The sequence below is a fragment of the Poecilia reticulata genome, unplaced genomic scaffold (assembly GCF_000633615.1).
Source record: "Poecilia reticulata strain Guanapo unplaced genomic scaffold, Guppy_female_1.0+MT scaffold_239, whole genome shotgun sequence".
Classification (NCBI taxonomy): Eukaryota; Metazoa; Chordata; class Actinopteri; order Cyprinodontiformes; family Poeciliidae; genus Poecilia; species Poecilia reticulata.
Genome location: NW_007615029.1, coordinates 97,393 through 109,487, shown reverse-complemented (window position 1 = coordinate 109,487; position 12,095 = coordinate 97,393). Strand labels below are relative to the sequence as shown.

Sequence of the window (12,095 nt, the reverse complement as noted above, 5' to 3'; positions counted from 1 at the left end):
TGTGAGGAATGTGAGGCGTGGCCGCAGCGTTTCCCAACAGAGCAACACTGAGTGACAAACCGGGCGGAAACGTCCTCACCTGTCCGTCTGACGTCATGAAAGTTAATGAATAATCTGGTAAAAAAAATAAAAAAATTAAGAGAGGCGGGTCAGCAAGACGTAAGCTTGACGGTAACCATGGCAACGGCTTTGTAAACATCGTCCAAGTAGTTCTGACGGAGTCAGGTGAAGGTGTCGACCAAAACTGGATCGTTCATTTAGCAGCTTAGCATCTTTGATGACTTTAGCATTTTTGCTAACTGGGGTCGTTTAGCGCTCTTAGTTTCCCTTAAATTTTGTTTTAGCTAATKTTTTAGGTTGATTTTTAAACTTTGAGTTGAATAAAGTTTCGGTTTTGGTTATCAGTTGTTAATTATTCTTTGGGGAGCTAGATGTTTATATTCAGGCTCTTATTTTGAAGCGGGTGACGTTTTTTCATAAGCWGCTGTACCCAGAATGCAACAGTGCAGTGTAAAATCTTTCTGACCGGCGCCCCCCTGCGGTCAGTCAGGCTACATTAGCGACAGAGTTAGCAAAACGTCCTGAAGCTCAAACCGAACAGGAAGCCGRACATAAATGTGTAGCATTAATATCARCACATCTGAATTTTGTGTCTTTCGTGCGTTAGCGTTAGCTTCCACCAAGTAAAATGCTACTTAGCATTAGCAGAAGTAATGTTAGCGCTGCAGGGTTAGCGCAGCTGTTTCTAAAGCTCAGAAATGTCAAAAACCACTGATGTGGATTTTTTTTTTTACATGTAATTGCAGCTTCCTGTTGGGATTTTATTTTGTAAATTCACGGTGGAAATGGACTTCCTTCCATCGCTACAGCCACAGGGTCAAATCTGTTCTCTGCTAGCAAAGGTTGAAGAAACAACTGAGCTGTTTTAAACCAAATGTCAAATTCTGGTACAAAAAAAATGTTTCAGAGTGGTTTTAAAATCACATTTAGTTTTTATCAGTGAAAAGTACAAACGTTTGATTAGTTTTTTTGGCATTTAGAGCAGAGAACATTCCAGAAATATCTAAACATGGACAGATTAGCTTTTGTTATCCCCATAAAAGGTTTTTTACACGGTGAGAAAGGAATATTTCACGCCTCTGAAAAACTTTCTAACTGGAATCCAAACCATGCTGGTGTAAATAAAAACGCCCTCTGAGTCCTGCGGCGCTCCGTCCCGCCCTGTCTCCTCCCACGGGTGCGTCAGAGCGCCGGTGCGCCGCAGGTGAGCTGACCCCGCCCACGGCGCCGCCTCAGACCGCAGCCTGTCAGTTGGCGGCAGAACAGCGGAGACTCCGAGCAGCGAACAGGTAAGAGGCTGATGGTTCACCTGTCTGCTGGGGTCAGAGATCTGCTCCCCTCAGAGGTCAGGATGGAGGTTCAGTTTGGTGAAACGCTCTTAAAGGGGCCGCGGCTTAACCGGAACACCTGGTGACCTGCAACAGGCGGAACTGAACTTTAACAGTTTGACTGAATTATGTAGCGAAGTGGCTGGAATTAGTGTTRGATCCATCAGAAGGTGTTTTTATTCCAGAGTAAACGGTTCAGGCGGCCATCATCAGCCATCAGGGTGGAGATTAAACACCAACCTGCGGTGAAGCTGGTGACACATTAACTTTCCTCTGGACCGTCAGCCGCCAGCTGACTGCTGATGCAGGCAGTTTAAACCATAAATGCAGGTTTTTTTTTCCTGCGCGGAGATGAACTTTGGTTTTATCAGGAGGAATTTATGAAGCTTCATTCGGCTGTTTGAGGAATGAATGGAATCAAATCCATTTTGGTTTGTGAAGCGAGATGTGGGCGAACCAGAGAGTTTACAGAGTTCAGCTGGAAAATCCTCCCGTTTGGCTCGATTTGTAATGTTTTCTCCTTCAAACTCGGTTTGATTGGGGAYCAGAGCTGCAGCATTTGCTCCGTTTTTCTCTTTTGTCAAACGGACCAAACTGTTTGAAAACCYTGTTCCCCTCCTCGCCAGTGGGGGCGCTGCACCAAGAGCTACTGAAGGGGCCACTGAGGGCAACTTCCTCCTACACAAAATGTAAACAAAATGAACTGCAGTCAGGTTTTAGTGGTTCTCATGCTAGCGCTAAGCTAGCACGGGAAACAACTAGCTTATTTTTTTGGTTGTTTTTACCCAGAATGCCGTGCGCTGTAGTCCGTTTCCTGTTTTTAAAACGGCCTCCGGTCCGGTTCGCGTTCACATGTTCAGGTTCACGGCTCACCAAACGGACYGGACCGGACTTTCCAGACAAACGGACTGGAGTTGGGTCAACAGTGACGCTTTAGCTCATTAGCAGCAGGGAGTGATCACTTCACTCATCGGGTTGTTTTGGACCAGATTCTTCAGTCCAGAACCGAATCATTAGGAATTATTTGTAGCTGCGCAGGTTAATTTAGCGGTTCTGGTCCAAACGGGACCGTGAAAACTCCCTCCTTCAGGCTGGACTCTGGACCTGAAGAGCGGAACCGCGCAGCCGCTAATCTGGAGAAGGGGTTAAAGGTGAAACCTTCACGGGTCCAGACGGGTTTTCACCGTTGGCATGGCGACGGCGTGCATGTAGCTGCAAGCTGGGACTGAAGTTTCGTTTTGATTAATTTGCTTTTAATGCTTTTGTTTGTGTTTCAAGTTGGCAGCTCAGATAAAGATCTGAGATCTGAAGTTGGCTGGATGTTTACAAAGCCTCTACAGCTGCTGAGGCGTTTCTGATCAGACAATAATCAATGATTAACATCATCAATATTAATAGAATAGATCGTCGACTCGATAGATAAAACATGTTGATTATTTTAAAAAGTATTTGTTGATAGTTGCAGATCTCTGATCTGTAGAAACGGTTTGCTCCATTTGGCTGGGAATACTTTAAATTWAMATTTTTCTGCTATTTGTAAAATAAAACCTCATGTTTTTGTTTGTTTTAATGGAAAAACTCAATTTATTGAACTGCAGCTACAGTTTAAAGTAAAGTCTGAATAAATACTGAACTGAAATCTTACTCAAAATTAAATGTGTCCAAAAAAAAAGAAGCTTATTTTAGCCAATTAGCCCCCAAAGCTAGCTACAGTAGCAGGATGCTAACATGTTTGCTGTTTGTATTAATTTAGCTTCTTAATCATATTTGACTAATTTTTGTTTGTATTCTGTTTCTCAAAAGATGGTTTTCAGCTTGTAACTCATAAGCTGCTGTCTTTGCTAGCTTAGCCTCTGCTAACAGAAGGAGGCTTCGTTTCAATGCTACTACATGCTAATAACCTGGTTTCTGATACTTTTATATCGAGTTTGGCCTGATGTTCTGTTATAACACTGGACAGTGCTATAGCTATGGCTGCTGATGCTAAATGTTGCTAGCATATGAAGCATCTTGTTGTTTGCTAGCAGGATAATTAGTTTGACTTTCTTAGTATAAATTTAAAGCAGAAATAATGAAGTTTATATCTGATGTGTCACCAGTTCATGTATATTTCACGTCGTTTAGGCTTTTCTTTGCTTTTGGCCTCCTTCCTCTTTGTTAAAATAATTAAGTGTGTTAGCTTCAGACTCCCGTCGCGCGGCGTCTCTCTGTTTCTGTCCGCGGTTTGTGTGAAGTGGACGACATTCTTTTCTTCCGCCCAGGAAGTCGACCAACCAGACCGACGGGGAAAACACAACTGTTTTCTCTCCCAGGTTTTCTCGGCACACACCCACCAACGAGTTGCTCCTTTTTTTTTTTTGGACATTTCACCCTACAGGCTGCGTTTCCTGCCCCACTGGCCTCTCATTTAAAATACTGAGCAGGTCCAACTGGAGGACGTCCGTCCAGCTGGACGTGTTTGTTTTGCCCATAACTGTTTCTACTAAATACCAGCAGGTAGCTGCTACTTCCTGTCCTGCTCAGGTTACAGTTTAGTGGATTAAATGCTGCGGCTAACAAGCTATGCTAACCCATTCTACATTGTTCCCCCCACCCCTGTTTGAACAGGCTCTTCCTTTAGGTGTCCCTCGTCCAGCAGACCTGAGCAGACCCATCCTCCTGTCTTTGTTTGGACTGGGTTTACTGGTTTTGCTGGTCTTTACTGTTTCCAGCTTCAGTCTGATCAGCTGAAGCTCTGAAAAATCAATGTTTTTAAAGCTTTTATTTTGGTAAACTCAACTCAGAACTGGTGGTTTTAACCTGGAAACGTAACAAAATGTTCATGTTTGGACATTTTGTCACCAAACTGCCACAAAGAATCATCTAAATTTCAATTTTTTCAAAGAGAAGTTCATGTCTTTCACCAATCAATAGGAACCAGCCGATGTTGGTTTCCATCTTGTTGTTGGTCATGTGACAGTGATGCAGTGAAGGATTGTGGGTAACTGAAGCTGAAAAGCAATGCTTTGTGGTAATTTTATGTCAGAATGGAAGGAAAACAAATGTAATATTTGGTAAATATCGGTTATCGACCAAAATGTTCAGCCCCAGCTTCCATTATTGGGTTTTAGAGAAAAATCTACTTTTATCAAAATCAAGTTAATATATTTTCATGAATGAAGAAAAACCTAAATTTGTTTGTGATCTAATGGCTAAAAAATATTTAATTTTGTCATTTATTTTGTAGACATTCTGTATATAAATGGAATAAAAACAGTAAAACTGCTAACACTCATTTTGAGATTAAATTTGTAATTTCTGGTGGTTTGTGAACCCCTACGGAAGGCCTCAAGAGCCAAATGTTTGTTCCAGAGGTTTCACACATTATTTTTTTTTATAAACTTTAGCAAATGGATATTTTTTTATTTCCACTCTTTGATGTAATTTGGCTTTCTTCCTGGGTTTCGTGACTCTTCCAATTTCCATAAATCTGGTCTGTGTGAGAAAGAGTTATCTGGATGATGTCACTGTTTTTACAAAGCTTACTCCGCTCCCTGCTAATACCTGCTTTCAGAGTCTGTCTGTTCACGTTACCTGAGCCTTTAGTCATGTCATAAAAGTCGGATGATCTCATAGTATTTCAGACGTACCCGGTGTTGAAACCTCAGTTGTAGCATCGTTATGCTAATGAGGAGACGAGAGCTGGAAACGTTTTTATACGCTTGAATAATCCAAACTGGCGGTCGCATTTTGCAGACTTCTGATCACTTCAAGTGGAAAAATGTTCCCCGATTTCAAAACTGTGGCTGAAGACGGAAGAATTAGAGAATCTCACCGAGTGTCTTGAGATAAAAATAACTTCCACGTAACTTTTCAGAAAGATGTAGAATCTGGTTTAATCTGAATTGAAAAAACACCATGTGGGGTAAATTTGTTCACATGTGTTGACTGGACTGTGGTTTTAGTGAGTGAAGGAATGTTTCACTATCAGCTTCTGTTCAGATTGTTGAATTTTAATTAAACTCAATGAAAATTTAGTCGTTATTTTTTTTTTTAAAAAGGTAAAAATAGATTTTGATTGAATTTCTCTTTTTGGCCTGGCAGTCAGAATGGCCGCTCCCTGAAGTAGAAATGTTTAATAGATATTATTCACAAACGGACAGATTCTATTCTCATATTTCTAGGTTATTCCTGCTCTAAACTGCAGGATCGGGGATTTTTTTTGTGTGTGTGTTTTAGTTTTTTTTTGTACAAATTAGTGAAATATTTGACTCCGTTTCATATTATTTAAGATCCTGCAGTCTGGCGAACAGACAGAGGAGTGGAGTCTGTCTGTCTTTCTGTCTTTCTGTCTGTCTGTCTGTCTGTCTGTCTGTCTGTCTGTCTGTCTGTGTTTGCAGCTCAGTGTTGTTCTGACGACATTCCTTCAAATCCACTCGATCGTCTCTGCAACACGATCCGAGTTTTAGCTTTAAATATGTAACTTTTGAAGCTGAAGTTCTAATTTATTCACGTTTTAACGACGTCGCGTCTTTTTCTACCCGTTTTTTTTTGTTTTTTGTCTCTTTCCGGCAGGAATGCATCATCACCGTTGGAGTATTTAGCCCGTCCTTAGAGCGATCCGCGCTTTTTGTCTTGTGTGTTTATCTCTTTATGTGTCAAACTGTCTGGAATGAGCAACACCTCACAGAGGAATCTGATGGCTTTTCTCACTGGCTGGTTGGAATCCAGGTGATGAATCTTCCCACAAGACGAGGATCAGGGATCTATGATCCGTGGCTGCAGATCTAATCTGCTAAAGCTCTCGCTCTTGATGAAAACACGGGGCTTTACTGTAAACTATGAGTCGTTTCTAAAGATTTTATCACTCGTGTTTGGATCGGTCTCCTGCTGGCATTTCACAATAAAACGCCTAAAATGGACGGAGATGTAATTTAATCATCTGGGACAAATTAATTTGGCTTTAAAGGTTTTTATTTTTTATTTTTTTAGGTCTAGTGAAAAATATTTCTGTTTTGTGACTTTTTACACTTTTATGTTGTTCTGCATATTTTGCATGAGAAGTGATTTAATTTACATKATTATTATTATTATTACTTGAATTAAACACGATTGTATATAATTACAAAAGTGAAGTGCGACACATTTATTTATTTGAATAGATGACGTCTTTTATTTTGAAGAACGCTTAACAGGATCTGGTTCTGTTTCCGTCACTACCCGTCTTGCTTTTGTTGATTTTGTGGTTGCTATGGTTACGGACAGCCGTCGCCGTTATTTTTTTTCCCCCTTCAATAAAAAGCGAACAGAAAGGTTCAGCGGATGGTGTTTGAAGAAGCTTTCGCTCCGTAACAGGCTGCGTAAGATGATGGATGTTAGCTAAAAGTACGCTAGCTGCCATTGTATTTGGCATGCTAACTGTTTGCTAGCATAAATCGCCTAAATAAGTATGTGTGTGTTAGAAATGCTGGGTTTAGCAAGCCGAATGCTAATGGATAAAAAATGCTAATGAGGTGATGAATGCTAACGGAAACCATCAGGTGTTTAGCTGAGAACCGTCTCCACCGATCCGATGTTTTTCTCTGAGTGTGACGTAGAGACTGTTGCATCATGGGTGATTTTCTTCGTGGGTTGCTTTAAAAGCGTGAGTCAGTGAAAAGCCGACTGACTGGCAGGTTCGACAGGAATGAGGGCGTGGAGTTTCAAACGCATCCAAACCGGTTTCTAAGGTGACATCCTGTTCCCTGAGGGACTCCTGGCGGCCATCTTTGATCGTTTCTGTGGTTCTGGACTGAAATGATTTGGTGCTTTTGAAGAACTTCCTGCGTGGTTGAAACGTTTTTTCAGTCTGAAGCCTCTCTGGAGAAAAAGATCCAAAATATTAGAATTAATTTATATGACTTTCTGTTATATTAAAGTTTTTTCAACCACTTTCATTAGAAAATATTTAGTGGGGTTTTTTATAATCATTTTTCAGATGTTCAGAATCAGAAATTAATATAAATATGAAGGTTTTTCATTTAAAATAGTTTAGATTAATCATTAAATCTGTTGGAGTGAAGCTGAATTTTCTACTTTGTTTTAATTTTCCTGTGTTTAATGATTTATACATTAATTCATTAATAATCAAACTGAAGATTTTAGGATTATGTTTTATTTACAAATCCTTTCTTGCGGTTTTCTGTCCTGCTTTGCTCCGACATGTTTCTGATTCTGATGCTCTGGTTTCGTTCATATTGGAAAATAATTCGCAGTTAGAAGAAAAAAAAATTAAATATTCTGATCTCTACTTCGCTCTCATTTAGTGCAGCAACTAACGATTATTTTTAGTAATAATCTATTATTATTATTATTATTATTATTATTATTATTATAATCGCAGTAATCGATTACTCTGACGATTAATCGATTAATCGTTTAAAAAACTTGCTGCGTTCTGCTGATTTGTTTTATTAAAAAGCTACTGTAAATAATTTTTATACAATATTATGTTGTATAATATATTTTAAATAAGAAGAAACCCATTTTAGTGTCTATGATAAAAAACCTCAGCGTTCCTTCAGTAAACTCTTGATCACTTGCCGATTAATTGTTTCGTTTTTGCATTAAGTGATTAATCTCAAAAGGTGCTTAATAAGAGTTTTTTTTTTTTTTTTTTTACCAGGTGATAAATTCTGGGTGGATCAGATTTGTAGACAAAATGTTTATTTAAATAATAAATTAAGCATATTATCTTCATTGTTGCTCTTTTATCAGAATTAATGTTTTTGACTCTTAATACTCCAGGTAACAATTAATAGATTATTAAATTAGTTGACGATTATTTCGATTAACCATAAGTAATTTGATTAATCATAAATAATTTGATTAATCATGATTAATTTGATTAATCGTTATTAATTCAATGAATTGTAACTAATTCGATTAATCATATATAATTTGATTAATCGTAATTAATTATGATTAATCATAAATAATTTGATTAATCATAAATAATTTGATTAATCATAAATAATTTGATTAATCGTGATTAATTCAATGAATTGTAACTAATTCGATTAATCATATATAATTTGATTAATCGTAATTAATTATGATTAATCGTAATTAATTCTAGTAATCATAATTAATTCGATTAATCATACCTAAATCGATTAATCGTTTCTGCTCTTACTTGTCTGAACTTTCAGGACTTATTTTTCTGAGCTGTCTGCTGATTATTAACGCATTAATCTGTATTTTTCACAGTTTTTGGGCCTCGCTGCCGGTTTAGCTGCCCGTTTTCTCGCCTCTCCAGCCTCTGAACTGAATTCTCTCGCCTCGGAGTAATTTTGTTTCTAATGGTTTCGGGTTTGAAGGTTTTCAATCTGCTCGTTTCCAGCGTGTCGCCGTTTCTGGCGCTAATGGATTTCTCTCTCTCTCTCTCTCTCTCAGAGTAATTATTCATCTGCAGCTTCTCCTGGAATCTCTTAGTTTATTATTTAGCATTTTTCAGCTGCTGGTGTTTTTTTGTTTCCTTCAGGATTTAATGAGCGTTTTGCATTATGCATCACCTCCCGGCTTCGCTCCGACATCTGGGGAAGTTGGCTTCGCTCCAACATGGCGGCCGGCGAGCGCAGCTCATTACTCGTTGGGCCTCGACGCCACCGGGCCCGGAGGAACCGGCCGGACCCGGTGGGAGTCCAGGCGCTCAAACGGCTAATGTGGCAGCGGAACATGTTCAGGTTCTGGTCGGGGAACTTTAATTCTGGGTGCATAATGTTAGAAATATCACGTTTTAAACGTCAGAGTTTGGTTTACCGAGTCATTTTAGTAATTAGTTTATTCAGATATTCGGATCTGAAATGTTTTTTTGTAAAGTCATGAAGTTCTGAGACTTAATTAATTAATTAGATTCTAATGTGTTAAAATATAAAATATTTCTTTATTTGTAAAACTGATACCAAAGTATAAATTCACAAAATTATCGACATTAATTAATTTAATGTTTAATTATTCTCTGGTGTTTTAATTTTTAATTTCTTTAAATTATTTTATTTTTTTATAATATTTTTTTTAATTATTCTTTTTCATGAAGTTATTTCTTATTATTACTTTTGTATTATTGTGATTTTATTGCAAATATTTAGACTTTTTTTTAATTTTACTGAAATTTTTCCATATTATTTCAACTTTTTTTGTAATATTATGGCTTTATTTTTTTAATTTATTCTCATTTTATTAATTTTTTCTCATTATTTAATATATTTTTATAATTAAGGTTATTAATCCATATTATTTTGATTTCATGTTATTGCTTCGTTTTTAGTAAAACTAAGAATTTAAACCCTTAAAATTAAAATCTGCAGCATTCATGAAACGGTTAAACCTGTGAGCATAGTGAGGATTAGTTGTGCTTTAACTAGGCCATCATTTAGACGAATCCATCAGAAACATTTATTACAGTTGAATATTTCATGGTTTTGGAAACTTGGCTTAAAAAAAATGACGTAGTTCATTAAAAGTGTTTTAGTTTGATAGAGATGCTAACGTTAGCTGACCTGATATGCTAATTTTAGCTAGCGTTAGCATTACCTCCCTACATTAGCAACAATCGGCACCAACTCAAGTCAAAGAAACATGAAACATTTATAAAAAAAATTATCAAAATCCTCCATCTTGTTTCCATCTGGTGAAGCAGGAAGTTGTTCTCAGAGGTTTTCATGTTCTTGGTGCGGCGCCCCCACAGGCCAGGAGGGGAACCGGCTGGTTTGTTCAAAAGAAACATCCRAGACGTTTAATTGATGTGGAAAACAAACWGAAGGTGCAGCAGCTCAGAAATGTAATTTAACTTCCTCAGATTATTAATCTCAATCTGATTCCAGTGAATCTGGAATCTGTTGAAGTGAAAACCAGATGCTGACGTCACAGAATGAAACTTTTTAAAGGTTTAAACTTCATTTTTACACGGCTTCCACACGAGGAGYCGTTTCCACGGTGATGAAGCTGACCCTCCCGGTCCGCACTGGTGGGAGTGAACTGGTTCAAAGTGCAGCGGCGTTCTGGTCGCCGTGCCAACGCTGTGAGTCACGAAGGCGTGTTGCTGATGAATGACTTTATTTATCAGCATCGAACACGACGGAACAAACATTAAATCTGGTTTAAAGAGTCGCACAACAGGCCAGAACGTCATTTATGAAGAAAACATGGAAAAAATAAGTACACCCCTTAGCTGGTTAGGAGGGAAAACGTCTCGGTGAGGATCAGCGGATCAAACTTATTGATTATCAGCAGGAGGTTTCAGGAAGACGAAAACTGAATCTGTTCAGAGTCGGGAGCTGATTCCCAACTCTGAACAGATTCCTGACTGAACAGTTTCCTGACTCTGAACAGATTCATGACTGAACTGATTCCTAACTTTGAACAGATTCCTGACTGAACTGATTCCCAACTCTGAACAGTTTCCTGACTGAACAGTTTCCTGACTCTGAACAGATTCCTGACTGAACAGTTTCCTGACTCTGAACAGATTCCTGACTGAACAGATTCCTGACTGAACAGTTTCCTGACTGAACAGTTTCCTGACTGAACAGTTTCCTGACTCTGAACAGATTCCTGACTGAACAGATTCCTGACTGAACAGTTTCCTGACTGAACAGTTTCCTGACTCTGAACAGATTCCTGACTGAACAGATTCCTGACTGAACAGTTTCCTGACTGAACAGTTTCCTGACTCTGAACAGATTCCCATATTCCGTCCTTCTCCTCTTGAAGTCTTTGGAAGCTGCTGGAGTTTTGAATTTAATCTTTATTTATTTAAAATGTTCCACATCTGTGGTTTTCCTGAGTTTTCCTGGAAGTTTTCCTGGATCAAAACGACGACGGGAGCCGAGCGTCGCGCTGCGTCTCATCACAAAGGAATCGGACGCGCCTTCAGACGGGAGGGAAAGTTTTTACTCGCGTCCAGTTGAGTTTTTCAGGTTTAAACCTTTTAAATCTGACATTTTTCAGATTATTTTTCATGTTTTTGCTCCATTAAATGAAAAGTTCCTGCCGGTAAAATGAGGTTATTTGTTAAAGGATGAAGGTTTTTATGTTGCATAATGTGTGTGTGTGTGTGTGTGTGTGTGTGTGTGTGTGTGTGTGTGTGTGTGTGTGTGTGTGTGTGTGCGGCCCTCGTTAAGGCGGCCTGCTTATCGGGGCGTGTCGGACCTGGAGTCGAGCCCAGGGCGTCGCCGCCTGAACACTCCCTGAGGTGGGAATCCAACCCGGAGCGAAGCGCCGACTTCACTTTCAGTTCCGGTTCAAATTCACTGAAAATGTGACCAGATTTATAAAATCTGCAGCACAAAAACGTAATAAATGAAGTTTAAGCACGTCGGCGGCAGCAGCAGCAGCAGCAGCAGCAGCAGCAGCAGCAGCAGCACGTCGGGCCTCTGCTCTGCTGCAGGGGGCGCTGTGTCACATTTATGCATCTAATCAGCGAATCCCAACTGGAGAAGAGAATACGGGAATAAATTAGTGCTGAAATTAATTTCTTCCTCCACTGAACCTTTTGACTTTCCTCCATTCTGTCCTCTTTTCCTTCCCTTCATCACTCCTTCTCTCCTTTCCTTGGTCATTTCCTTCCTTTGCTTGCTTCTGCTGTTTCATCCTTACTTCATCTTTCCTTTTCTCTTTCTTTCTTTCTTTCTTTCTTTCTTTCTTTCTTTCTTTCTTTCTTTCTTTCTTTCTTTCTTTCTTTCTTTC

General features: G+C 39.0%; 2 long non-coding RNA genes across 2 annotated transcripts in view; both read right to left on the bottom strand.

Annotated features, from left to right (window-relative positions):
* Positions 1–969: 969 nt before the first annotated feature.
* On the bottom strand, positions 970–2,702 carry LOC108165954 (uncharacterized). The gene is made up of 2 exons (XR_001776273.1): positions 2,174–2,702; positions 970–2,066 (listed from the first exon to the last, which is right to left on the bottom strand). It is a non-coding gene; the product is annotated as an uncharacterized LOC108165954 (long non-coding RNA).
* A 3,894-nt stretch (positions 2,703–6,596) lies between these two features.
* Positions 6,597–12,095, bottom strand: part of LOC103460412 (uncharacterized) — a 10,248-nt gene continuing 4,749 nt past the window's right edge. The window contains exon 3 of the long non-coding RNA XR_532916.2: positions 6,597–7,226. This is a non-coding gene — a long non-coding RNA (uncharacterized LOC103460412). The remainder of the gene's footprint in view (positions 7,227–12,095) is intronic.